This window comes from Mus pahari, chromosome 4 (assembly GCF_900095145.1).
Source record: "Mus pahari chromosome 4, PAHARI_EIJ_v1.1, whole genome shotgun sequence".
Taxonomy (NCBI): domain Eukaryota; kingdom Metazoa; phylum Chordata; class Mammalia; order Rodentia; family Muridae; genus Mus; species Mus pahari.
In genome coordinates, this window is record NC_034593.1 from 27,059,848 (window position 1) to 27,083,930 (window position 24,083).

Consider the following 24,083-nt stretch of genomic DNA (forward strand, 5'->3'; position numbering starts at 1 on the left):
CACCAGGCCCACATATAGTATATATACATGCAGACAGGCAAAAACACTCACTCACATAAGTAAAATCTAAATAACCTAAAAATCTAAAATAAATAGGCACATAAATGTACAAATACAACATGATGACTCTGCTTAATGTTAATTGTATGCATATAATTAGAAGAGTGGCTACTTGGTATTCAATAACCACTTAGGGGCCCCATCCATTAGGGAGAATCAAGATTATATATTCATATCACCACTTCATATTACTGCACCTGGCTTTTTACATGGGTTCTGGGGACTGAACCCAGGTTTTCTGGCTTGGATGGTAAGTGTGTTTTCTTAATTAGTGATTAAAGGGGAAGGGCCCAGCCCATTGTATGTACCATCCCTGGACTGGTGGTCTTGGGTTCTTTAAGAAAGCAGGCTGAGACCAACAGATTGGGAAAGGATCTTTACCAATCCTAAATCTGATAGGAGACTAATATCCAATATATACAAAGAACTCAAGAAGCTGGACTCTAGAAAATCAAATAGCCCCATTAAAAAATGGGGTACAGAGCTAAACAAAGAATTCTCAACTGAGGAATACTGAATGGCTGAGAAGCACGTGAAAAAATGTTCAACATCCTTAATCATCAGGGAAATGCAAATCAAAACAACCTTGAGATTCCACCTCACACCAGTCAGAATGGCTAAGATCAAAAATTCAGGTGACAGCAGATGCTGNCNAGGATGTGNAGAAAGAGGAACACTCCTCCATTGTTGGTGGGATTGCAAGCTGGTACAACCACTCTGGAAATCAGTCTGGCGGTTCCTCAGAAAATTGGACATAATACTACCAGAAGATCCAGCAATTCCTCTCCTGGGCATATACCCAGAAGATCTTCCAACTGGTAATAAGGACACATGCTCCACTATGTTCATAGCAGCCTTATTTATAATAGCCAGAAGATGGAAAGAACCCAGATGTCCCTCAACAGAGGAATGGATACAGAAAATGTGGTACATTTACACAATGGAGTACTACTCAGCTATTAAAAACAATGAATTTATGAAATTCTTAGGCAAATGGATGCATCTGGAGGATATATCATCCTGACTGAGGTAACCCAATCACAAAAGAACACACATGATATTTACTCACTGATAAGTGGATATTAGCCCAGAAACTTAGAATATCCAAGATACAATTTGCAAAACACATGAAACTCAAGAAGAGGGAAGACCAAAGTGTGGATACTTCGTTCCTTCTTAGAATGGGGAACAAAATACCCATGGAACAAGTTACAGAGACAAAATTCAGAGCTGAGACTGAAGGAAGGACCATCCAGAGACTGCCCTATCTGGGGATTCATCCCATAAACAACCACCAAACCCAGATACTGTTGCATATGCCAGCAAGATTTTGCTGAAAGGACCCTGATATACCTGTCTCTTGTGAGGCTATGCCAGTGCCTGGCAAATACAGATGAGGATGCTCACAGACATCTACTGGATGGAACACAGGTCCCCTAATGAAAGAGCTAGAGAAAGTACCCAAGGAGTTAAAGGGGTCTGCAACCCTATAGGAGGAACAACAATACCCCCACCCCCCAGAACTTGTGTCTCTAGTTGCATATGTATCAGAGGATGACCTAGTAGGTCATCAATGGGAGAAGAGGCCCTTAGTCTTGCGAAGATTATATGCCCCAGTACAGGGGAATGCCAGGGCCAGGAAGCAGTAGATGGGTTGGGGAGCAGGGTGGGGGGAAGGTAGAGGGGACTTTTCGGATAGCATTTGAAATGTAAATGAAGAAAATACCTAATTAAAAAAAAAAAAAGAAAGAAAGAAAGAAAGCAGGCTGAGTAAGTCATAAAGAGCAAGCCAGTAAGCAGTGTGCATCCATGGCCTTTGCATCAGCTCCTGCCTCCAGGTTCCTGCCCAGTATGATCCCTGCCCTCACCTCCTTCAAGATGAACAGTGCTGTAGAAGTGTAAGCCAAAAAAAACCCTTCCCTCCCCAACTTGCTTTTTGGTCACTGTTTCATCATAGCAATAGAAACCTTAACTAAGACAGCTAGGAAGTGGAAACCACCTAAATGTCCTACAACAGATGAATAGACAATGAAAATATGGTGGTATACGTTATGGGATACTGTTCAGCGGTAAAGAGAAGTAAAGTCATGAAGGTTGCAGGTAAGTGGACGGAAATAGAAAAAAATCATACTGAGTCAGGTAATAACCCAGACCCAGAGAGAGGAATGTTGCCTGTTCTCTCTTACTAACGGCTCGTAGCTCCAGATCTTCAGCTGTAAATACATAGCCTGTAGTAACCACAGAAACCAGGAAAATAAAACAGAACCATTGCCAGGATAGGGGAGGTGGGGAGCAAGAGAGGGGAAGTAACAGAGTACAAGTAATAAGATCAAGGAAGCTGTTAACATAAGCCTCCTTGGACGGGGGAGGGAGTTAATACAGCAGAATGTAAGAGGAGGGTAAAGGGGAATAGTAGATTAGAACTGATCTGGTCTGGGGAAGGGCAGGCTCCTTAGGGAAGGGGGGGGAGTGGTAAACAAATTAGAGGAGCATCATAAGTAAGTAACAATGTGGGTGGCTAAGACACCATAAGGAATCATACTGCCAGTTACTTAAAACCAACCAACCTAACCTAGAATGCACATAATTAAGTATGTATGTACATGCATACATACACATGCATATACATACATATATTGTGTGTATGTGTGAACTTCTGCCATCTTGGCTGACAGCATTCCCGCCCCCTCCAAGAATCAAAGCCAATCTAACAAAAACCTGGGACCATAAATGAGTAGCCCTCTTTTTAGTTGCTGGCAAGGGCTAAGTAGTTCCCAAAACATTTAGCCTATTGCTGTTGCCCTTGGGTACCTGCCAGAAAGGGAAGGTAAGTCCCTATTGCTGAAGACATCGTGTATGTCAGAAATAGGGCTCAGAAGGCACCATGAAAGCTTCCCAAAAAAGAGAGGCAACCAACAGGTCCACCTTGCTTTGATGCCTTTAAAGCACTTCAATGACCAACATGGCGCAATAACCCTGCAGGTACAGGAAGTGGTGCCACACATACCATCAGTGACCAGTGTCTCTCTAATTGAACTTAAGACCTACTCAACAAGAGGGATAACATGCCTAGTACTGAAAACCAAGCAAACTAATCAGCGCTAGTGAAACCATGGTTATTGGAGGAGAATCTATAAACGAATTATAATCTAACAACGAATTATAATCACTTGTGCTTATATCTACAGATAAGTGTAGTTTCCACCACCATCAAGGAAACTTCTCTATGCAACAGACAGAGACCATTACAGAAAACCACACCAATCAACACGCAGAGTTGTGGAGCCCTAATGAATACATCTACCCAACACTCCCTCACCTAAGGTTCAGGGAATAGTGGGGAGGGAGATTATAAGAGGCAGAGGATCAGGGAGTTTGCTGTGGGATTGTGTCTTCTGGTAACATCAGAAGCTACACCCATAAAGTCTCACCAACATGACTGTCCAAATGTGACCTGAACAAGGAGGACAGCAGCAAACATGTCAAACCAGCCAGGGACACGTCCTACGTAAAGTACAGGCAACTGAGTAAAGCTGGAAGCAGGAGAGATGGCCCTCCCCAGGCAAGAACACATGCTGGCTGTCAGGTATCAAACAGTCAGCCTTGAAAATATACATACAGCTAACCTTTTATGGGCACAACAGGTTACATTTGTGAAAAAATATAATACATATATGCATACAATAATAGTTTATGAATAGGGGATCTATGACCTTGAAGGTGAGTGGAGAAGGGTATATGGGATAGTCTGGAGGGATGAAAGAGAAAAATGTTGTAACTAAAGTACAATCTCAAAAAGAAGGAACAAAAAAAGAAATTATTTAAAAAATTAATGTTAGCCATGGTGGCGCATGCCTTTCTCCCAGTACCCGGGAGGCAAAAGAAAGCAGATTTCTGAGTTCCAGGCCAGTCTGGTCTACAAAGCAAATTCCAGAACAGCCAGGGTTACACAGAGAAAACCTGTTTGAAAAAAAAAAAAGGAAGCACCTAGCTTAGGATTCACTCCAGGTGAGCTACACTTAATGAGTCTCAACACGTGCAAGCTGATTTCTTGCTGTTGTAACAAAATAGCTGGCAAAAGCAACTTATGGAAGGTTTAACTTGGCTCACAGTTTGAAGGGATACAGTGTATCATGCTGGGGAATGAATGGCAGCAGAAGCATGAGGTCACTGATCCCACTGTGTGAAGGCAAAGGGAGGTAACTGCCTGTGCTCAGCTTGCTTTATTCTCCCTTCTAAAAATGCCTTCTCTTCTCTTCTCTTCTCTTCTCTTCTCTTCTCTCCTCTCCTCTCCTCTCCTCTCCTCTCCTCTCCCCTCCCCTCCCCTCTTCTCTCTCTCTCTCTCTCTCTCTCTCTCTCTCTCTCTCTCTCTCTCTCTCTCTCTCTCTCTCTCTCTCTCTCTCTCTGTATTGCTGTACACCTGTGAAACACCTAGTATTTATGCTGAGAACTAAACTTGCGTCTTCTGCACTATCCACAGAGCCACCGCTCCAGCCCCTCCTTTATCCCTTTCCATTTATTCTGGAACCCCAGTTCGTGGGATGGTGCTGTACACATTCAGGTTGTGTCTTCCCTCCCTAGTTAGACCTTTCTGGAAACACCCTTACATACATGCCTGAAGGCTATCTCCTAGATGATTGTGAATCTAGTAAGGTGTCAGGGAAGATGAACTACCACATGTATCAATTGTTATATCATCATACAGAATAAAAGAATCCCCAGTGTTCTGTCTACTGGGAGTGAATGAAATGCAACCAAAATTGAATCGAGATAAAAGCATGGAAGGATGGATTACCCAGGGGGTTATAGGAGCTAAAAGCACAGGTAGGAACGGCATGCATTGTCACTGGTGTTCATGTTACATGACAGTGGTCACGCCATGAATTAAAGTAATGGAATAATAAGATGTTGCGATGGATAAACTCATGAAAAAATTAATCTTAAAATGGAAAGGCATCAAAGACCAATTTTCAAATGTGAGGGTTGGTGTTAAAGAGTTTCCCATTCTACTTCGTATTCCCTGGATGGACAAACTCATTAGTGAAAATGTAGGCAAAGACAGCGTAGCTGCGATGTCTTCATGTGAGAAAGTTTTCCATATCAATCTGTTACAATGCACTGAACATATATGTTCATGTAGGCATCACAAAATACTAAACACAGTCATAAAACTAAAGGAGCTAAATGAATAATAAAAGTATGCCTTTCGCTAAGTTTCTTGTCGAGGCATAAATTTTACTAAAATAAGAGTAAGAAAAGTACAGGAGGTCCAGGAAATCCATGAAGTCAAGTCTCAAAAGAACAAATGTGTGATTATGTTGTTTTTAGACGAAAAGAAAATTCACAGAGAAAAGTGAAAGGCTACAGGAGGGAAAAAAAAAAAAACAGTGGAAGGGTTGAATTATCTAACAGGTTTGCCTTGTATGTGGTGACTGATTGTGAACAATCTGTAATAGATCCATAATAAAGCAAATGAATAGGAGGGATGACCTTCGTAGGAACACAGAAGGTGACCATGAGAAAGCAAATAATTGTGATAGATTAGGTTTGGTTATGCTACTCCTTACTGTGACAAAGTATCTGTGGAAGCCTCTTAAAGAAAGGCTAATCTTGCTCACTTTCTTGGGTAGAGTCATCACTGTGGGGAGTTCATGGCTGGCAGGAGTTTGAGGCACGGGTTACCTTACCTCAGACCTGCAGTCAGGAAGCAGAGAGGTGAGCGCACCGGTGCTTAGCTCAGTCCATCCTTTTCATTTGGTCCTGGACCTCAGCTGACAGCTTGGTCCACCGTGTGTGTGTGTGTGTGTGTGTGTGTGTGTGTGTGTGTGTGTGCACACACGAGTGTATGCATATGCTCGAGCATGCACAGGCATGTGTGTGCCATGCATGTGTCGAGGTCGGAGGACAATTCAGAGTTGGTTCTCTCCTTCCCACCACAAGGATCCTAGGGATCAAACTCATGCTGTCAAGCTTGGTGAGCACATTCGTTGCACCAGCCTGTGGTCCCCCCAATACTGTTTTAACTAAAATTCAAGTCTCTCCTGAGATTTATGGCAATTTGTCAACCCTGGCTCCCTATAGCATCAACGTATTATGTGCAATTACGTTTAAGGCGCAGCAAGCCCCTTAACCAGCCTTCTCAACTTAAGCTCTCTCTTTTTAAATGCATGTGTGTTCTCACAAGATAGAGCCTTCCGTAGGCTGGGATTATCCTCAGACACCTTTCCCGTTTTACAGTTATTCTAGATCTCATCAACTTTGTGATAATTAACTACTCCATGCTTTGGTTCAAAGTAATCAACACCAAAATAACTTTAAAAGTTCTGACATTAACATTCAGTTGGAAAATTATTTTCCAACTGGGTTGCTTGGTTTTTATTTCAAATTCCCAAGAATCAACTCAGTTGGATTTGAATTAAATTATTTGACATTGGACCAAAAATACCTCAGGAATCCCCTGAAACTGACCAGATTCTCCAGACCCCCCCTTTAACAGGAGTAGTATATTAACAGTAAAGACTGATGAGTATCATTCTCATCAGTCAGCCTGCAAGGATGACTCTAAGGCATTGCCTGGAATACCCAGAGACCAGCCTGGCTGCCTAGAAGAAACAAAGACCAGCAGAACTGCCTGGAAAGGACACTCTCCAAGCTGTTGAGCTGCCTGTAGGCTGTGTGGTGAGCTCCCAGCTTGTGTGAGCTGTTATCCATGCTGGGGGGTGGGGGAGGGCGGGGAGGGGCTTTGGTGATGCAGCTGTCTTTGAGTCATTTCTCAAAACACCTCACCCATTTTCATAAATAACCCAGACAAAACTCATAGATCCAGCCAGTTGGACCTTAGGGGTAGCTGTATTTTGGTATGTCATCAGTTCCCTATCTGAGATGAGTAGACATTTGTACACATTTCCCAGGAATAGTGTCACACAACAGGGGCCAGCAAGGTGACTCAGAAGCTAAAGGCACAAAGTCCCAGGCCTCACAACATGAGAACAGGGTTCTAACCATGAGAATCACAGGGTGGAAGGAAAGACTCTACTTCAAGTTGTTCTATGACCTCCACACTCATCAATGGCACATGCACACCCTCCTTCTATATCAATAGATATTAAAAAGTTTAAACCATGATAAACAACTTAAAAGGTTTACTTTGATTTCTGGCTTCTGAAGTTTCAGCTCATGGCTGTTTGATCACGTTAATTTGAGCCCCTGGCAAAACAGTTTCTTATGCAAGGAGCTGATGGCCGAGGAGGCTGCTTATTTCACAGCATCCAGGAAGCAGCGATGAAAGTAACCAAAGTCCTAGTACTGTGGGGAGCCAGTGTTTCTCTGTGTGAATGAGCATATGACATGATGGGGAGCCAGTGTTTCTGTGTGAATGAGCATATGACATGATGGGGAGCCAGTGTTTCTCTGTGTGAATGAGCATATGACATGATGGGGAGCCAGTGTTTCTCTGTGTGAATGAGCATATGACATGAGCATGACCATGCCAAGGATGCCAACACCTGAGACCTATGGGAATGGCGAGGCCTTCCTCCAGTCAGGTTCAGTGGAATAGCAAGGTCTTTCCCTGGTCTGAGTACACACACTGACCAAAGGTTGACCTTTAACTAAAAACAGTATTTGCAAAGAGTACAGAGTCTCAACTGCAGTTTCTTCATCCCCAGGACAGCACCATCACATACCCAGAGATTGCTCCTCTACAAAGATCTGTCTCCTCACTTATGTTGTACATAATAACCTCGCTGACTACATGGGCTGCTGGTACCTCCCCATAGCACCAAATTTTAACTTATAGTTTCAAAGGAATCAGCTTATTGTCAGCTTTCCCCGAGCCTGGGCAGAACGTCATGGAAGCTGGAGTGTAGTAGACTGTTTCCCACTTCTTGGAGCTCAAAGCAGAGAGAGGAAAATATAGGAAGAGATCAGGACAAGATAGAGCCTTCCCCTAACCTCCCTGATCTACTTCCTCCCACTGGGCCCTGAATCCCACCACTTCCCTACCACCACCTCCCAACACTGCCATTAAATTGTGAATTCATCAAGGATTAATCCATTGATTTTTTTTTTCAGAGCCTTCCTGATCTACCTGTCTTGGGAAATGCCACCAGACACACCCAGAGGTGAGTCTCAGCAGTTTCCATAGGTGTTTCTTGATCCAGTGAAATTCATAATCAATGTGAATCATCACCTCAGCAATGGTAGTAAATCCAAAGGCAGGAGAATAATTGTACATGCCTCTAACCCCATACTTGGAAGGCAGAAGCCAAAGGACCATCATCTCAAATCCATCCACAGAAGTACAGAATGTTCAAGGCCAGCAGGAGCTACTAAGACATTGCGTCAAAAAGAAATATCCAGAAACAAATAACTATGATCATAATTTCAGTGATTTGGCATGAAACAATCCCTTTATTGTGGACATCTCGGCCTCAGAATGCTTAGGATGGTATTAACCAGTTGTGATGTTTCACGCCTGTAATCTCAGTACTTGGTCTGATGAAGCAGGAAGACTGTGCTGAGATAGGCACCAACCCATGGGCTCATATTGAGATCCTGTCTCAATACATAAATAAATAAGTTAATTCTAATAAAGGAAGAATTATGGTGAAATTATTTAACTCTGATGCATTTTGGTTTGTTTGCTTCATAGTCTAATAATATAAGTAACTTTTCTTTTCCTCTAGAGCATTTTTCTTTCAGTGTTTTAATGATTTTATCCCACAGATGTGTAATATACTTTAAACATTTAGTAATACTGCAGACGGAATTCAAGGCTGTAATTCTGTAGGAGGGGACTTGCTAGCATACACAAAGTCCCCAGTTGGGACCCTAGCTTTACAAAAAACAAAACCAAAACAAAACAAAAAAAACAACTTTAGAAATATCTTTGAAAGTAAGGTAAATCATGTAACACCAGTGGTCACCAGATAAGGCCAAAAGTAGCAACTATGAACTAAATAACAAATAGTATTTGCTTCAAGTTAAAGTGTTATGCATTTAAGTACTCCAAAGGGGATTTTCTGTGACATATGATACCATATAATGTAATTAGTAGATTTTAAAAAATAAATTTTAGAAGGCAAACTATTTCCAGCATAAAATTTCCTCACCAAGTATTATGTATTAATATCACACAGAAAGCACAATTTAAGTAATGATGCTTTTAGGTCCTAAGATTGACTACGAAATTTAAGGTTATTTAATTCCTTGACCGGGCATAAGGGTGTTCTGAAACTGCTGGACACTAGTTAAATATTTAAAAACTCAGATTCCCTGGAATGTGAGATGAAAACGAGGCCTTAGGGTGGAAAAGAAAGAAAACAGGAAATACAGACAGTCCAGGGAAACACAGAGGAATGAATCCTTAAGACAAGGTTGAGGACGCGTGGCAGTTTTGTGTGTATTTCCTGTCCTCTACTCTAAAAATTCCAGGGGGCACTAGGCTGCCGAACTTGGCTCTGACTTCGATTCTGGACCTTAGGCTTTTTCAATATGATACAAGACCCGTAGGAGAGAAACGCGGGATACGGTCTGTCTGTCTGTCCGTCCGTCTGTTGCCGCCGCCCCTCGACCCGGCTGGCTTCGAACTCAGGAATTCAGAGATCCGGCAAGCCTCCTAAGTGCGGGGATTACTGGGATTCCATCGTTTAAAAGTCAACGTATCTCATTCCTCTCAATCAAAAGAGATCAATTAATCCCTTAGGCAGTACCAAAACACCACGTTGAATCGTACTTGAAGCCAGCATAACTATTTTGAAGCCTCAAACATGAAAAAGTAACACAGCTTCTATAGCTGGGATGCAAGGAAAAAAGACGGGACCTAGCCAAAGGTCTCTGCGAAGTGAGTCTAAAGACTGCAGAGGGCTATCGGAGTGGGTCACGGTTTAAACCTGTGTTTGCAAAAGACTTCTTCCTAAAATCCGCATCCAAGGTGGGAGAGCCGCCCCTTCATCTTGCCCTCCTTTCGTTTCCTCTTTGGGCATCCCTCGCTCCCAACTTTCCTGTCTGCTTCTCCCAAGACAGACGGCCGCTGGAAGAAGCTAATTGGCTTGACACGTCCGCCGTCCCAGGATGACACCACCGCCCGAGCTACGGACTGCAGCGCTGACTCGCTCGGTCACTCGGGGGGTGGGGGGGGAGGAAGAGCAGGGCGCAGGCGCAGTGAGTCACTGTTTTCCCCGGAGTGGCCCGTGGCCCGGCCTCTTCTGCGCCTCACTTCCGGTCCTCGCAGCCCTCTTTCCGGGGCGTTGCGAGTTCGGCCCCTCCTCAGCTCTCACCCTCCTCTGCCCCAGGAGGGGGGAGCCGAGGGGGTGGGGAAGAGTTCGTTGTTTGTTTACACGATGTGAGCGGAAAGAGAGACCAATAAAGTTTATTCTGGAAACAAAAGGAAAAAGAGCCCGGGCGCCGGCGAGCGGAGCCGGGGGTGGGGGCGTGCGGCGGGGCCGGCGCCGAGCGGAGAGAGCGGTCGAGCGAGCGGCAGTTCCGGTGCCGCGGCGGCCGAGGCTGGGGCTGGGGCGGCCGGCGAGGCAGCGCTCGGGCCCGGCCGGGCCGCTCCGCAGCGGCGGGGGAGAGGGCCCGGGAGGCGGGCGCCGCGCCGCCCGCTGTCCTCTCCCTCGGCGCCGCCGCCGCCGCCGCCCGCGGGGCCGGGACCCGATGCGGCGGGAGCCGCGCCGCCTAGAGAAGCCGGAGCGTGAGTAGATGGCGGGGAGGGCGGGCTCCGGGCGGGCATCGGGCGGGCGGGCTCCCGGCCCCTCTCCCCGTACCCGGCCTCCGCCCGGTCCTCCTCCATCGCGCGGTCGCGGGGAGGCCGGGAAGGGCACGCAGGGCCGCGCGCCCCGGGGTCGGGTGTCGGCGAGCCCCGCCGCCTTCACTCTCGCCGGGCCTTCCTTCCCGGAGCCGGGTGTCGGCTCGCGGGCGCGCGTCTTCCCCTTGCCTCCCCTGCGATCCAGGGACCGTGCGGCCTCTTCTGCCGCTCGCGGACGGTGTCAGCCTCCGCTCTACGTGGGTAGATGGAAGACGAGCGGAGGGCTTGTGCAGCCTGCGTCTGTGGGGGACAGAGGCGACTGCAGCCCGAAGCTCGTGCCTCCACTGCGCCTTTGTGCACACGCGGGGCGTGGGCTCGCGGGACCCTGGGGAAACCGGCCTGGGTAGAGCCCAGGTAGCTTCGGTCTGGCCGTTGCCACTGCAACTTTTGAATCACTTTGGACCATATTGGAAGCTAGCCTCTTTTGGTATTTGTTGACATCGTGTGATGTCAAGTCTGTGTGTTTAATGCGTTGTAAGAAAAGTCCTGGGCCAAAAAAAATAAAATATAAAAATAAAAGATACTGTGTTGCTAAATTAATTTGGACAAATCAAAACACGGTGTTTTGATTAGTGGGCTCCCACTACAACTGCAATCCAAGAATCTACCACCATGTCTGTGAATTCAAGTTGTAAGGTATTTTTGTTTCAAACTAAAGCGTTGGGTTCTGGTTGACAGCGTAGATCACGGTATAAATAAACATCACGTGTTCTGGAAATTTTTAATTACCAGATTAACTGTTCTGCAGTATCTGTCAAAATTATCTGAAAAGGTACTGTTGGTTTGGTTTTTGGTTTTATTTTTTGGGTTTGGGTTTTGTTGACTTAGGGTTTTTTGTTTTTGTTTTTTTTTGTTGTTTTTTTTGTTTTTCACCTCGTGTTGTGGGACGACACAATAGGAAATATGTAATCATTCATATCTTTTTTTTAAAAAAGTTCATTTTTCAAAATAGGCAGGTACACATTTTAAAAAATTACAGAACGAGTGATTGAAACAAATGGTACCCCATCAGAATAGTCAAATCATCAGAAGGGACATAAGGAACAAATGTTGCTGTTCTATTGGTGACAGAGTATAATGCTTGAAAGCAAGCCTGCTCAAGTGGAAGGAGTTGAAAGATGAATACACAGATACAGAAACATTGAGCTTATCTAAGGTTTTTAAACTTTCAAGTAAGATGCTTGTAGATAAAGACGAGTCATTGAGTACAGGGAGCTAAGTAGAGCAGTGAATTTGGGAGAGAGTATTCCCTTGAGAGCTGGATGTGCAGAAGACTGGTAACAGCATCTTCAGGTCCTAGACGCCTTGCTTCCAGCCATAAGGTCCTCCATCCCCAATCACTACTCCCTTCAAAAACCATCTAAATTTAGAAAGAGAATTCTCATATAAAGTAGGCGGTGATAACTTTTTAAAGACAGCTTACTGTCTTAGTCTCCTCTACTGAACAGAGTTTAAACAGTTGCAGTCATGTGCAGAGCCTTTGCTCTGCTGGTCTGTTTATTTGAAGAGAGCGAACTTAATCCTATTTGATCTCTTTAGTAGCTCGAGTGGCATTAAAAGGATCAGTCCTTTCTATTTTACTGTTCTATATCTCGAATTCCAGAGTGGGGGAATCTAAAGGAAGTGTTTACTCGAAGCAAACCCACAAAAATACTTAGGATCTTTAAAATTATCCAACCTTCTATGATCTTAGAATATCATAGTTTGCTGTGTAAGGTATATTCAAGTAGGGCTTTTAGAAAGTCTGGTTTCTTTTAAGTATTTTTTTTTAAAAAAAAAAAAAACCTGTCCTCTGTAGACAGAGCAACATCAGTTTCCCTGGGAAGTGATACTCTAATGTGAGGCCGACAGGTAGAAAGAGAGACTCACTGACAGCATTTTCTGACTCTTTCACCTCCGCCTTTAATCTTGTCCCGGGTCATTGCTCAGTTAATAGAGCTGGGAAACGGGCCCAGAGAGGTTTAATCAGATCACCTTTTATTTTTCAGATTTGCAGTAGTACATGTGTAATTGTGTGCAGGTTCAGGTCTTTGTTTCTTGGGTTTGGTTGGTTGGTTTGGGGGAAGGATTGTGCGGTTAGTGCTGCTGTTACTGCGCTGGCGGCTTGCCCTGTGGGTGCTTTCACCTTCACTTAGCTAGGATCACCAGCGTCCACCACCTTGCCTGGCTTCTTCAAGCTCACCCATACTTTGCAGTCCTGGCTACACAGTCATCCTAGGAACATTTTAAAATTGTGATAGATCCTGTTGTACTTTGTCTGACATGGAGCCAGATCTGGTTTTCTTGTTTTAAGGTTTGTGAAAATCTAATGGACAGGATTGTGAAGGACTCTCCCTCCCCAACCCCCCCTCTCTCACCGCCTGTCTGACTTGCCTTGGTCCTGGTTTCTCCCTTCCCTCCCATACTGCAGCTGCCTGACCTTCCCTTGCTCTCCTGTGCACATGCCTCTTGCACTTCCTGCAACACTGGTCCTCTCAGTCTTGCTTCCCTGGCTCGCTGACTCCTCTCATCTTTCACACTGCCTCCTTTGAAAAGTGCAGTTTGGGTTAGGTGTTCCTGCTTCCTGTTCCCATGGCATCTTGTCCCCCACTGTAACCAAATTTCCTCACTGCATTGTCATCTGTTTGTCTGTGTCCTCCACCAGGATGTGAATTCCAGGAGGATGGGGACTGAGTCTGTCGGATACACAGTTATGCTAAAGCACACTGTAGGCAGTTGGGTGAACAGCACTTTGGTGATGTTTCTTTATAATTCATAAGTTTTTCTTGCTGCCAAATGCATTTAACTTTTTTTTCACTAAAAGTACGTATCCTTGAAGCTGCTGCTCACATGGATTTCATTTGAAGACATTTGAGAGGTTATAAATTACATCAACTAGCTCTCCATCCTAAGCACACTCATGCATACTGGCAGCAGATGGACCATTACTAGGCCCCTGAATGCTGTGTTTCAGGGGAAGCCTTTAACTTCGTCATCCTCTGTCTCAGAAAGGGTGTTGGGTGTTCTTTGTAGTACTCGGTGATCTAGCCTTAAATTCAGGGCAGCAGAGAGCCTTGAAATGTGATGTGTTCCAAACCGTGCTCCTGTGAGTGCTCCTGGCAGACGCGTTTGGACAGAAGTCCTGAGCTGTGTAATGGGGGTGTTACTGCTTAGAAGAAAGGGTGAGGTCAGTCCCCGTCCAGGAGAGGTCCCTCTGAGTTAGTCCAAACAGTTCAGTTCCACTAGGGAGGAAGGTGTTTTTCTCTAAGCAAAATGACTGTCCCACTTTTCTAACTGATGGCACTGCAAGGGTGATGAGGGTCCCAAACCGTTGTGGCTTTCGGTTTTGTTTCCTTAGAACCCCATTCAACTTGTAGGTAGACTCTCAGGTTTTGGTAATTCTGAATGGAAAACCACTGTGCTTAGATTGCAAGTGCCAACCTGCTAATGTAAAGTGACGAGCTTACAGGTCTCTCACCTTAACAAAGTAAGATGTGATAGTCACAAAAAGGGAACACATTAAAACTAACAGTGACTTACAAAATAAGTCTCAGAGACTTTGAAATCTCCTTACAAGTCCTTGAAGTTCAGGGACCATTATTGAGTAATTTCTAAGTATTAAAGGAAATACAGGAAGAATTGATCTCAGGGCTTATTCCAGAAGCTAGGCACTAAGCGTGTTCCTGCTGTGCAGACAGAAAAGGGTGGGGGAAATCTTGTGAAATCAAAATTAAGAGTGATGGTTAGGAGGTACTGAGGTTAATTTGCATGTAATAAATACAGGACAGCTTGACAGTGAAGTCTGAGGATCCACCATGCAGCCTAGGATTACTGTCATTCGTGGCTCCACGTTAGATACACTGTAATGGACCTCAATGTTCAACCTTGAAGGTCTGAATAAGGACTCTAGTTACGGAACTTGTAGGTATTCATCCCTGCTCTGTGTGCCTGTTCAGTTTAGGGAGCTGAAACTTAGAATTAATGAAGAGATTTAATGATGGAAGAGGTGGCTTACAGCAAAGACAGCTTTCCCTCAAAGTCAGGGTGTCCAAATCAAGCTCTTTCTGCTGGGTGTGAAGAGCTTTGATTACAGAAGCTGCAGAGATGGCTCAGCAGTTAGGAGCTTGCACTCTCTTCCAGAGGTCACTTCCCAGCAACCCCTATAACTCCAGCTCAGGCCAGATCCTCTGTGGGTATTAGCCCTTGTGTACACATACTCATATGTGATTAAAAATAATAAAAATAAATGTCTTAAAAATAAAGAGCTGTGGTCTCAATGCTTAATAGTCTCATGGCTGCACAGTGTCTGTGGGGACATAGAGGAGAACCTTTGGACTCCTGTGCTTCGGTATAGTGTGCTCAGTATAGTGTGTTGAGTCATTGATGTATTGAAGAGAAAATTGAAGTGATTTCCCAAGCTCTGGCATAAAACCATTTAGGAGATAATATACAAATGATTATTTTAAATTTATATCTAGTGCTAGAATAATGTCTTTTCTATTTGGCCTAGAAATTTAAGTGCTTGGTTTTGGTAGTTAGCATAACAATTTGTCTAAATTATACTTAATAAACAGTTACCTTTCAGTAACTTTTAGCATATAATTGGATTTATAACAGAGGAGTCTTTCTGGAGACAGAAGCAGGTGGATCTCTTTGTCAAGGCCAGCTTGGTCTATATATTGAGTTCCAGGCCAGCCAAAGCTATGTAGTAAGAGTCTGTTGGGTGGGGCTTAGGGGCGGGAAGAAAGTTATTTTAAAATTTGGGAACATTTGAAAAATCAAAATATCTTTCTTTAATTTCTTTCAATTAGTAGCTATACACTTGAAAAGGTAGTTTTACAAAATTATGCTAGTTGTAGGCCATCTGTTCAATGTATATGTAAAGTGTGTAAGAAACACTTTTGGGGTGCAGAGCTGGCATTGGTTAAGAATGCTTCCTGCTGCTTTTTGGAGGCCCTTTCTTGGGTTATCCACATCCATGGTGCAAGGCTCTCAGTGACAGGAGGAGCTCCAGTGACTCTGGCCTCTGTGGGCATTTGCTTATGTGCACATACCCACATGCAGACATGCAAATACGGCTTAAAAAGAAAGAGAAACACTTATATAGTTGTTGATGAATTGTGTATTTCTATTTCTGTCTGGAGGAAATTTTTTTTAAAGATTTATTTATTTATTATNTGTAAGTACACTGTAGCTGTCTTCAAACACACCAGAAGAGGGCGTCAGATCTCACTGTGGGTGGTTGTGAGCCACCATGTGGTTGCTGGGATTTGAACTCAGGACCTTTGGAAGAGCGGTCAGTGCTCTTACCGGTTGAGTCATCTCACCAGCCCAGAAATTTTTTATAACAAAGATTGATAGTTTTAGGAAGGCTGGACTGGGGGAAGACAACATTGTGTCAGATTTCTGAGTGCTGGAATTCTGCATTCAGCTTTTAACTTAGGCATGTGGTGTTAGATCTTGGCTTCTCAGAGTGCTTATTCTTTACCTGGAAAATGTCTGACGTTCTTTACAATTCACAGACTATGGGACTCCTAGTACACAAGGCCTGTTTCAGATTTCAGAGTGAGCAAACCACTCCCTAAAGGGAGTTTAGTTCTTAGTTCCTCTATTTTTCAGAAGCCTTAAAAAAAAAAAAAAAGTATGGTTGTAAGTTTGGACATATTTGAAAGCTTTTGTGTGAAATTCTGTGGCTGTCACTGGAGAAACCCTCCACCCCTGTATCAGTAACTGCATCAGTAACTCTGGAAAACCAGGCTTATGGCAGGCCTGGTCATCTCACTCACTGGCACAGGGAGTGGTCAGATGGGTGACAGGCATTGAGAGTAGGTCACCAGTGTGTGCCAGAGGCCGAAGCAGGAAGCCAGGACACTAGTCACAGCACTCTTAATAGCCCCTGAACATCATCTTACTGTTAAAGACTTCTAGGAAAATATGTTCCCTAGCCACTTCTCTTGGTAATCCAGTGGCACCAGGCAGTTTTGAATCTTGGAAACAAATCCAAGGCACAGCAAGCTTTTCTAGGTCTGTCCTCAGTTGTGCTGACAATCACATGGAAAGGTGGCAATGGCCATTGCCCTGACAGGCATGCTGCTTCTGCTGTGGACTCTGGCTGCCAAGATCACCTTCTGCGTGTGGGGTGTCAGGCAGCGAACCTCTTAGGCAGTGTGGTATTCAGGCTTGTTTTGAGCGTGTACTTGGTTTTCAGCTAAACTGATCTCTGCGGCTGATGTCTCTTTGGGAGCTCTTGCTTCCCGGGTGCTTCTTGTGGTGGACTTGATGCAGACGTAGACCTGAAGTACTATTGGATTTCACAACTTACTGCTGTTAGCCTGAGGTTGAATGTTCTCTTTTTCCTTAGGAAAGCTGTTAGCAGCTCCAAAAATGTTGGAGATTTTTTGTTTTCTTTTTGCCAAATTAGCTACTGTTCTATGAATCCAGGTTTATGAAATACAGACAGCATCAATTGTAAGGCATGTAAGTGGGAAAAGTTATGGGGAAAATATTGCAAACGTAGCCGGCTTTATCTGAAATGAAACCATGTGTTATGCAGCAGGGGAAGAAGGGGTCGAATCAACAGTGAGTCCTTGTGAAGGTTTCCTCAAAGTGTAACAGCTCTTGGTATTTGCAGCTGATGCTCTCAGAGGCCACTGGTGTGTTAAAGAATCTGTCAAGTGGGTATTTTGTATTGATTTTTCTAACTATATGCTGACTATTCAAGTTGACTTTTTCAAAGCAGTTTGTAGCTTGCCTTTACAGTAGGAATGATTGGAAGAAGCCAAGCAGTAGTTCTTTACTGGAGTGACTGGCTTTCAGTTTCCTGGTAGTAGTATAAGACTCCCAGATCTGCCAAGTTGTTTTTAAATTAAAAATCTGAAAATTTATTACTGTGTATGTGTGTAGATATACATGTGCTAAGTTAGATAGGTGAGGTCAGAGGACAACTTGATGGAGTTGGTTCTTTTCCCTTGTAGAGAGAATCTCTTGTAAACTGTGTAAAAGCATTCACCTGGGGCTGGGGAGATGGCTTAGCAGTTAAAATCATTGGTTGCTTTTTTAAAGAACCAAGGTTCAAATCCCAGCACCCACGTGGCAATTTACAGCTGTCTGTAATTCCAGTTCCAGGGGATCTGACAGCCTTACAGACATGCATGGAGGCAGAATACTAATGTAAATGAAAATAAAAAAACATTCACCTGTCAATAAAAAGCCCATGGTCCCCAGTTATAGTCCCTCCACATTTTTAGGGGTCCTAGAGATTAAAATCAGGTTGCAGGTTTGCATGGCAAATGCTTTTATTCACTGAGCTATCTTACCACTGACCACAAATCATTTTTATTTAAGTAAAGTTCATATACTACTTTTAAAACACGTTTGGATATATTTAGTGGCAGTCTATCAAATGTGCAGGTTAGTGCACTCCTGCAGATACGTTTTCCCAGCAAAGACTAGGGTGAGTTACCTGGCAAAGCTGACGTCCATGGAGGTCGGGACAGCTTGGAAAGTGAGAGGATAACTAGTGTGCTGGGCTGCTGGCTTAAGAGCATCTGCTCTGAACTGGAGGCCGGACCCTGGGGAGGTCAATTAGTCTGTCTCTGTTACATAGTCTCTGAGTGGTGCATGTTTTCTCATTTGAAAATGCACGCTCTGGGTATTCAGTAACAGCCCCTGGGCACTGTGAGAGTAGGGACCACATCTTACTCATTTATTTTGGAGTTGTGACATTGTGCAGTGAATTGAATTCTGAGAATGTTGTGCTGGGTCCTGGCTCTTGGTAGCTAGTGTATACTGTCTTCTAATAAGTTTGGAATAGTAGTCAGTTCTTTACTTCTTAATTTCTGTTCTATTAAAACATTAACATTTTAATACTTGAGTGGAGAATAAGTGGACAGCAAGTATTAAGGAAATAGATTTAGATTTCTTTCATCTTAGGCTAAACTTCCTAAGGCCAGGGCTTGTCTCTCTACGCACAGGCTCTCAGCAACCCCAGCTAATACTTGGAAGCAGCACTTGTTTGTGCATCTGGCTGTTCCTTTTCCGACCTGGGCCGGTTCACCCCTCCTTAGGCAACCTGGTGGTCCCCCGCTCCCCGGAGGTCACCATATTGATGCCGAACTTAGTGCGGACACCCGATCGGCATAGCGCACTACAGCCCAGAACTCCTGGACTCAAACGATCCTCCTGTCTCAGCCTCCCAAGTAGCTGGGACTACAGGCGTGCGCCACCGCGCCTGGCGGCTGTTCCTTTTCCATGTGTGACATGTGACAGGACTTATATGCAGTTCTCATTGGATTAGAGTCTGAATTAGATACTGGATCTTTCATAGGTAAGGTGTCTTTATTTATTTCATATACACAGACTATTTCATCACTGAACTTTAGGACTCCATTATGTGAAAATAAGGAAGGCAGCCGTGTGATTTGTTTCCATGTGTTTAATCTGTTTCCCTTTAATCTCTCAAACAGCTATAGCACAAATTTCTGTCATGTCATCTCCCTGGGGTTAGTAGTGTTATGGGTGCTCCGATTTAAGTTCTACAAAGCAGATGTTTCTATTTTCTTACCTCACTTTGAACAGTTAGGGCTACACTGCTCTTGATGAGAGACACAGTCACTTTCCAGGGTTATAATCCCATGGTGGTGTATCTCTCATAAGTCAGGAAAATCTATGTGCTTTAAATTGTTTATTGCATACTTACGGTGTGTGTGTGTGTGTGTGTGTGTGTGTGTGTGTGTGTGTGTGTGAGGGTGTTGGGTAGCTCATGGCATGTCATATAAACAGAGGTCAGAAGACAACTGACAGGAATCATTTCTCTTCATGTGGGTCCCAGGGATCACACTCAGTGTTGTCTGGCTTCATGGCAAAGCCTTCCTTCATCCACTGAGCCATCTGCCAACCCAAACCTACATGCTTTTAAACAAATAAATATGTGTTACAGTTTTACATCAGTAATTTGTCATAATTGCTGAGGATTTCATTGTCATGTGATTTAAAGACTGCCTTTATTGATGCTTCCAGATATTTCTACTGTTTATAAAACCGTAGAATTCAGAAACGAATGTGCATGTACAGAAAACTGTGACTTGGGACTGCCCCAGTACTAACGGCAGAGCACACCTCCTCCTTCTGTGCCATTGTACTAATGTTGGAATTGAAGTTTCTAACTTAGGCTGGCATGAAGATACACTTTTGTAGTTCCAGCATCTGGGAGGTTGAGGCAGGAAGATCTGTTCAAAGCTGTGTGTGTGTGTGTGTGTGTGTGTGTGTGTGTGTGTGTGTGTGTACAGGTACATATAGTTGTTGCATGCAGTTTTAAAGTCGCCTTTGCCTGGACTGGACCCTGTTCTGGCCCCTCCTGGCTTTCCTTTGTTTTACCCAGCTTTAGTTCCAGGATCTGCTGCCACCAACCCTAACCTGGCTTTTCTTTGTATCCACCTTTGCTCCTGGATCATCCAACACCAGCCCTAATCGGAGACCCTTAAATCTGAGGATAAAAGACACTCACACACAGCCTATTATTTTAATTTGCCTACTAGGCACAATTGTTAGGTCAACAATGCCCTTACTAATTTATTATCTCTGTTTCTCCCTCTGCCCTAAACTTAGTGACTTGTTCCACTTAGCCGCTGCTAAACACCCTTGGCCACCCACCTCTAGCAGAGGCTGCAGGCGTACCCACCACCAACCCCAGGCCTTACATGATTGTTACATTCTTCTTCCTCCAAAGCATAGAAGAAGCCTGTCCCCACTTCCTTCCTTGTGTCTGCCTTTTCCTCCTGAGACTCAGAAGTCCCATCTGTCCTTCTACCCAGCAAGTGGCCCCCAGCCTTCTTTTTTGACCTATCAAGGATCAATTGAGGAACAGGATTAACATCAGAACCTCCCCTTAACCTAGTAAGACTGATTTTTGTTTGCTTGCTTTTAATTTAAATGGCATCACAAGGAACTCCAGCTGAAACACTGTGACAGAAAATTAATTTCTTTGGTTTTCTAAATGTATTCTAGAGAGAGAGAAAGGGGGACATGTATGAGTATGTGCATGTATTAGTATGTGGAGGTCAGGGGTCAGTGTCATGTGGTTTCCTCAGTCATCTCTACTTCTTTTCTTTTTTCGATGGTCTAATAACTATGTAGGCCTGGCCAGCCTGGAAGCCCCAGAGATCTGCCTGTGCCTTCTGAGTGGTAGGATTATATCCATGAGCCACCACATGTGGCCCCACCTTACATGTTTAAGATAGAGTCTCTCACTGAGCCCCAGGGATTCCTCTCTCCTTCCGTCTTCCCAGTGCTGGAAGCACTAGTGTGTCACCACGCTGAGGCCGATCTATATGTGTGTTTTAGGGATCAAACTCAGATCCTTAAGCTTGCACAGTGAGCACTACCTAGGCCATTTCCCCAGGCCCTCTTAGTAATCTCGAAGTCCTTCAAATCTAAACCTTACTGTCATGAGTGTCAGGAATGAACATAGTATAGAGTCTCTATACATTACTTCCCTTAATCTGCACATTAGCACCTCAGTACATGTGTAGTCTTTTCATTTGGGAAATTAGGAAACTGGATTTCCACACCTAATCAGTACACTGGAATCTCATTACATTAAGTTTGTGTGAAATTATCTTAGTCACATGTGAAGTGATAATGAAATGATAATTTAAATATTGCAACCACATCTACTATTGAATTTTTTGCTTTAAAGTAGACATAAGATTACAGTGTGAATTTGTTGCCCACGTTGTGGTCAGGGCCTAAACATGAATCTCATGGTGCTGAGTGTGACTTTGTTACTCATGTATCTTGCCTCTAGTATAGTCTTGATTAATTATATGATCCTGGAAGAGAAATTGCTGCTTAGGTTGGCAGAATAGTTTTGTTGGTCCCTGGGTAGCTTGCAGGTTTGGCTGTAGCAATTTGTGCATGTGTATTCGTTGTGTTACCCACATGGACACTCAAACATACAGATATATCCTTTAAATACATGTAAGTACAAAACATGTCTATAAAGTGATAGACAGAAGCCATTAGCACTGTACATTTTGTGGCTGATTTAAGAGATTATTTAAGGATAATAAGCAAACACATGTTTTTGAGTAAGAGTTTATTTTGAGACGACTATGAGTGAGCATGTCTTGGGAACACAAGAGTTTGGTTGTCTAAAATGATGTAGTCTGCCTGGGAGGTAGCAGCATAAACTTGGGTAGTCACAGAACAAAAGACAGTCATAAATCCTGGTATCTACCAAGTATAGTGGTGTGGAGGGAAGTGTTGAGTCTATCTATAGACTGCTCAAGACTGATTGGAAATGCCTCTCACAGTCAGTGGCCATTTGTATGACAACACTTTTCCCAGGGTAGCCACAACACACATATCTACTCACCCCAGATAGGGAGCCTATGACAGACCTAAGTATGGATACCACCAAAGTCCAGCTTGGTGAACCACTGAGTTTTATTGGGTTTACTTAGAGAAGCAGAAATGACTCAAAGACCTAGCAAGGCCCACCCACCACAGGTGACCACTCGCAAAAGCTGGGAACCTGAAGCACACTATGTAACTTGCAGGCAGCTCAGCAAATTGGAGAGTTCTTCCCAAGTGAGTCAGATGTAAACCTCTTCCAGGCAGCAGGTCTGACTTCAATCTTTGCAGCTTGGCTTGTCTAAGAATCTTCTGCTTAGCCTAGCTTTTATTGTTTACTCTGGAAGGGACAGGCCTAGTGAATTTGGTCAGTTTCAAGGACTTCCTGGAGCTATTTTGAGTTGTTTGCCTTTTTGTTTAAGGAGCTTCCCTGAAGGATGGAATGTTTCAATATCAGAGGAAACTGTTACACAACACCTAATGTGTTTTTAGGCTTGTCTGTGTCACATAGTTAACAAGTTAGCAATAGTTAACAAGTAGCATACTAAAGATTTAGGCTTATCTGGTTAGTAAGCACATAGTAAGCAGCATAGTATTCTGGTTCTGGTCTAGAAATGGAACACATCTCATCTTACCCAGCCCCAATAAGAGTCTTCCTTGGCTGGGTAGCAGAGCCTGCTCTAAAACTGGCGCATGGAGACAAGGGTATGCTTTTCTCTTTTCAAGATCATGGGGGACCTGCTGCTTCCTTTCCCAGTTGGGATGGGCATTAACTGTGTGCTTTCATGAAGGACAGGAGTGTCACATGGGAAGGGACAGTGTGGTAAGTTAGATTGCTTAGTCTTTCTTGTCTATTTCTGTAGACAAAAGAGATTGGTGTTTTGTAAAGTAAGTTCTGCCCCATATGGTTAAAACTTTCATTTAGCAAATTCACAGTCTTATAAATAAATAGACAGAAGAGAAGGAGAGTAATAGTTCAGGGGTCACACGACAAGATGTTGTAAGATAACTGTATTTCTCGATAGTCAGGGAGTAATGATTTTTCAAAAGTGCTTTCACAATTTAGCCTGAGAAAAGATCACTGTGTGTAAAGCTCACCCTTGGCTTGGCATCTTTGATATTAAGGTGATCACCAGTCTAGAGATGCCTCATCACTCTCAAGGTATAGTGTGTATTTTGTTGTTTTCAGCACATGGTAAGTGGTCATTGCACATTTCATATAGATATGTACAGTTGAAGTGACAGCTTAAAAGTATTAAAATGTAATACATGAAATACATGTAGCATTTAAAAGTGTGGGTTATGTGAGATTGTGTATACCTATCAATACACAAGCACAGATGACAGTTTGCTTTAGCCATCTAGGGCCATTTTTTTTATTTTTAGGGTAATTCTTAGTTGCTAATCATAAAATATATGTACCATAGACTGTTGGTCACCTTTGCTCTTCTTTTATAGTTGTCTTTGTACTTGGCTTCTAAACTGTAGTAATTTGCTTGCTTCAGTACAGTAAGACATAACTTAGAGATGAGTACTAGAAAAGACAAGATGATTCCCATTTGAGGTATAACTGTATTTTTAGGAACACTGGGAGTCAACTGAGAAATTATTAGATTAAAAGTATAGAAGACCAAAGTGTGGACACTTCACCCCTTTTTAGAATTGGGAACAAAACACCCATGGAAGAAGTTACAGAGCCAAAGTTTGGAGCTGAGACAAAAGGATGGACCATCCAGAGACTGCCACACCTGGGGATCCATCCCATAATCAGCTACCAAACACAGACCTTGCATACACCAGCAAGATTTTGCTGAAAGGACCCTGATATAGCTGTCTCTTGTGAGGCTATGCCAGTGCCTGGCAAACACAGAAGTGGATGCTCACA

The 24,083-nt window shown here is 43.7% G+C and overlaps 1 protein-coding gene across 1 annotated transcript in view; it reads left to right on the plus strand.

The window, feature by feature from the left end:
* Positions 1–10,317: 10,317 nt before the first annotated feature.
* Positions 10,318–24,083, plus strand: part of Pik3ca (phosphatidylinositol-4,5-bisphosphate 3-kinase catalytic subunit alpha) — a 68,768-nt gene continuing 55,002 nt past the window's right edge. The window contains exon 1 of the mRNA XM_021195283.2: positions 10,318–10,753. The gene's annotated coding sequence lies outside the window, so the exon portion shown is untranslated. The remainder of the gene's footprint in view (positions 10,754–24,083) is intronic.